The sequence below is a fragment of the Silene latifolia genome, chromosome Y (genome assembly GCF_048544455.1).
Source record: "Silene latifolia isolate original U9 population chromosome Y, ASM4854445v1, whole genome shotgun sequence".
Classification (NCBI taxonomy): domain Eukaryota; kingdom Viridiplantae; phylum Streptophyta; class Magnoliopsida; order Caryophyllales; family Caryophyllaceae; genus Silene; species Silene latifolia.
The window spans coordinates 179277325-179282535 of NC_133538.1; positions in this window are offsets into that span (position 1 = coordinate 179277325).

Sequence of the window (5211 nt, forward strand, 5' to 3'; positions counted from 1 at the left end):
TTTCATATCTCATATGATTCGATTTAGTGGAAAAATAATTTAGACAAGATGATAAAATCCCCAAAAGGATCAAGTAACTCAAAGTAACTTGATTGAAGTCCAAACCATATCGAATAGCGTTTGATTTCTTGTCCATCCACACATTATTTCATAATGCGTGCTAAGAGAGATTAACTTGTGATACTATATCACATTTCCTTTGGCTTATATCAAAGTCTTCACTTTGATAGTCCCATCACGACTAAATCGTGATTCCTTGAACTCTTGAACTTCTTCAAAGATTTCTCTATTTACCTTATTAAGTGAACACACTAGTGTCAACTTAAATCGTTGGTAAAATATGATGATCAACCTATTTTGGATTGATCATTTATAACCTCGATCTCCTTTTCAACCAAAAAGTACGAGATATCTTGCTTTGAATACAAGATACGCATATACCATTAACAATCTAATGGTTTCAAGAGTACTCGTTAACTCTTTGCGTTCATCATTCCAAAATTTTAAGGTTTAATCTTGGGTTACCAATTTGAGTCTTGCATCATCTTCATGATATATCATTCTAGTTTGGTTTAGAATATAATCACCTTGATGAAGGGCTAGCCATACATCAAATCGTGGTGTATAGGGTCACAAAAGTGAAACCTCTTTTGTATCTTAACAAGTTGTATTCTTATTTAGAGTTTATGTACTAAATAGTCACAATTAAGTACAACTCCAAACCCGAAAATTAGATTTAGTACACAATGACTCTATCTCTTGACTTCATTGTTGCTAGTCGTCATATTCTAATCATCCTATGTATCAAACATAATGATGAAAACCACCACCGGTTTCTAATATTGACGAAGTAGTACTAGCAAAATTTATGTTTAATCAAATAAACATTTAACGAAGAAGGTCCCATTAGATGTCTCACAACTAACTTGTTGATTCTTCAATAATTTGGGGTAGTTTCCTTTCTAGTGTCCAACATTTAAGACAGTGGAAACTTTATCGGTCGGAATTGATAGGTTTAGTATTGCTATTCTCAACAACTTTACTTTTAACATTACCTTGTATCAATTCCTTTATTATCTTTACTTCTTGAACCTCGTCCTCATCTTAACGGTTTAAGAGAATGCTCCCACTCATTTCAATGAGTCTTTGCTTTGAGAAGCAAAATTGAATTCATGAAGATTACTCTTCATTTGTTCGTTTTAGTCTTAAAATTTTCATTGAAGTGGTTACGTTATTTTGGTCAATTACGAATTCTTGACAAAACTAATTACCAAAACAATTTATCGCTTCAAGATACTTAATTCAATTAAGTATATGAATAACAATCCATTGTAAGTAGATGTGTTAGTCAAAATTCAAAAACCTGTTTGATAATGAATAACTTTTATCTATACTCTTTACAAGAGATCCTTCCAATGGATAATATGAGGTTTTAGAAGAAAATTCATATTTGTCTTTAGTTACGATGTTTTAATGGAGATTTGAATCAAAAACCGAAATGATATCGTATATGAATTGTGGTAAAGAAATAGAACAATATGATAACGGAATAATGAAAACAAAACATTCATCGTTATAATAATACTTGTAAACAAGTATAGCATTTACATAGTGACCTTTACCCAACTATGATAAATGATTCCAAGATCCAAATTCATATTAACTTGGGCACGGGGTAGCCGATGAAACTCTTATCAATATAACTCGGTGGATTAACTCTTTAATCGATTCTACCTTTAGAACTCTCGGTCGATAAAATTACTCTAATGTTTATCTATAGCCCAAAACACATCAATAAGGGCACGGGGTAGCCGATGAAACCCTTATCAATTACTTTTGTTGAGTTCAATTCAAATTTCGAATAAATGTGTCCATTATCCAAACCCACATCAACTTAGGCACGGGGTAGCCGATGAAACCCTCATCAACATGAATTCGGTGGATAGACATTTATCACCCACTTCCCCTACGTAACAAGGTTTGTACCCCGGGGTAGCCGAGTGCACTCCCTCGCGAAATAGGTTTTCATGGTTTCTACTATTTGGTAAGGCTATGTCTCAATTAATTGTTTTAGCGAGAGGTCATGTCAATTTATTATCTATCACGTTTTAAGTGAACTAAAGCGGTGAACTACGATAATTTTAATTGACACGGTCGATAAACTCGATAAAAGAAAATGCATGTTTTAGTTATGGCGATTTAGCGATGCATGTGACATAAAATAAAATGCAAGCATAAAAATAAATAAATAAATCCTAGTATGGCCTTTCCTAAAATAGAAAAACTATTTAACTATTACATATTCGGAAACCAACTCCATTGGTCCCTTGAACTTCGGTTGTGGCACGCATCTCGAGGTAACACCGTCTTTATGTATCGCCATTCTTGAAGAAATCCGTCTTTGGGAACTCCGGAATGAATAAAATTACATAATAAATTACATAATTTCCTATTATACATTTGTAACTAAAATAAAATAAATCTATTAAATTACAAAACGGTGATACGAGATCACAATAAAATTACAACCGAATCGATATTCGCATACATTTCGGGAAATACCAATTAAAATCTAAGGCCATACTAAGTAAAATTACATAATTCGAAATTACATAAATTAAAATTATGACAATCATAAAGAAAATGCAGCATTATAATATGTATGAACATGCTCAATTTTATGCTAAATCGCCTTTAATTAGCCAATATCGTATATAACTCGGTTTTTACGGATTTGCGTGATTTCAACATTTTACAATCACAAAAATACATAAATTCATATTTATGCATAAGTTAATTACCCTAACCTCTTAGGACTCAAAATTTAATCTTCACTAATAATTTGACCATAATTAACCCATATTTATAAAATTGTTCATTAATGGACTAAAAATTACAAAAATAAGCTATAAACATCAAATAAATCACAAAATTTCAAATAAATTTGAAATTTGAAATTTAAACTTATGAACATTCGGGAAAAATACCATGACACTCATAATGTTCAAAATCTTAGGTTAAAAATTTCGAAATTTTTCCGGAAAAACAATGTTGCGGTTTATCGATTTTAACTAAAATAATCATAAAAACATGGAAAAATTATATTCATTAACTTTTCAATTTTTGGATCTGAAAACGATAATAAAAGGCAACATTAGACGTTTTTCCTAAGTCATAGATTATGTTTTATTAATTTTTCACTAATAATGTCACTATTTATGCTATTTTTCTTCAAAAATCCATAAATCATGCAAAAAGACTTCTTTAAAGCCAATTATTTTACACACATCTTTTAAAATTGCATGTGACAACATATTAATTTTCTATGACCAGATTCGAAATTTAACTCATATTAACCTATTTTTCACCTAAATCCGAATTTAATAATGAAAAATCCATTTTTCGAGCATAACAAGTCCAAAACTTATGAAAATTTACAGGTTATCTCAAAATAATATATGTGACAACATATCCAAAAATCAACTGAAAATTCAAAGTATAGCTAATTTTAGACCGAAAATGACATTTTTACTCATAAAATCATATTTAAATGCCATTATTGTATAATATGAACAATAAAAATCCGTAAAATTAACCAAAATATCCTAAAACATTTTAGGACCAGAAATATTAACATGCATGAATTAATTTCGTGATATATCATAATAACACAAATTTTACAAGTTTTATATGTTATTCTTATAACTCGGAAAAACTTTTAACCGATTTGCATGCAAACAACCGTGGCTCTTGATACCGATTGATAGAAAAGTAGATCTATATACTTAACATATTCATATATGTCTTAAATTAATTTATCATAAAATTAAAGATGGATTTTATGCATGCAAACTTTAATAAAAGAAGATAAGAAAACATTTTCTCACCATAATAATTTCGGTCATATTGGGCACCAACAAGATCTCCTTCTTGTTAGTTCTTGAGCTTTCCATTAATGGATGAACATTCTTGACTTCAAATTAGAAGCCCTCCAATTAGTTGCACCCAAAACTATCCCTTAATCCCACAAACTAACATGTACTAGATGTTTATATGGTGGTTTACCTTAAAATCTATTACTAATACTCATATACTACTTTTAGTATTATTAGTGTTTGATTTAAACAAATTAGATTCACAAAAATGAATTTTGTGAAGAACAAGAGAGAGAAGGGAGGTTTTTCATAAAAAGTAAGAATGAATTAATTGGAGAAAAAATTCTCTAATTTTTCTATATTGAAAACCGGTTGGGAGGAGCTTAGGGTAGTCACATTTTTCTTCCCAATATGCTTTTTATCTTCACAAGAAAAGCTAGCTAGTAGTAGGTGTCATCATGATGTTTATTTTATTATTTAAATAACAAAAACCATCAAAACCCACTCACTACATATAAAAACGGTTTTCCTTGTAATATTGAGTCCATTTTATTTTTGTCAATTGTACAATTGTATGTCATGTGACATGTGACATGTCTTATGTCTTGTTTTAATTTAAAATGCATATTTAACAAATTAAATATCATTTATAAATTAAATAAATCATATTTAACAAATTGACTAGTAATATAAAATTACTTTCTCATAAAATGGTCATTTAATTACTAGTTAGTATAATTCACAATATCTTGTAATTATAACTAACTTATCATTCTCATCTCGCGTGTTTCGCAAACACCGATTAATTTTAGTAATATAACTTCTTAAATTACTAAATGAAATCTCATTTAATCACATTATAATAAGATGTCATTATTCTCTCTCTTATAATAATTTGTTCAATTTTAAGGAATTAATTAATCTGTATCGGTATACAATTAATTAACCTTTTTAATTAAGGGAATCGTCCTTTAGGTGTGACCTCAAGGGATCAACTGATCACCACCGTCGCACGACAGTAATGTCAAACTCTAGCCAGCCAATCATTACCGATATGTGTGGACCAGTTGACTATATATATGTAATGTATCATCCCTTTTGTATTCTTGGTATGAGATTTAATAATGATATTTAAATCATGTGATCGCACTATTGTTAAGGACACATTTCCCAACAAGATTTTCATTTTCTGGAAGACAGAGTGGGAGAAATTTTGAACTTACGGAAGTCCAAGACCCACAAACTGAGTACAATGCAAGAAGACGTTCTTTATTATGGCTCAGTGGTTATAAGGAGATAATTTTGCTAATTTAATCGGTTACTTTTCAAAAGTGAA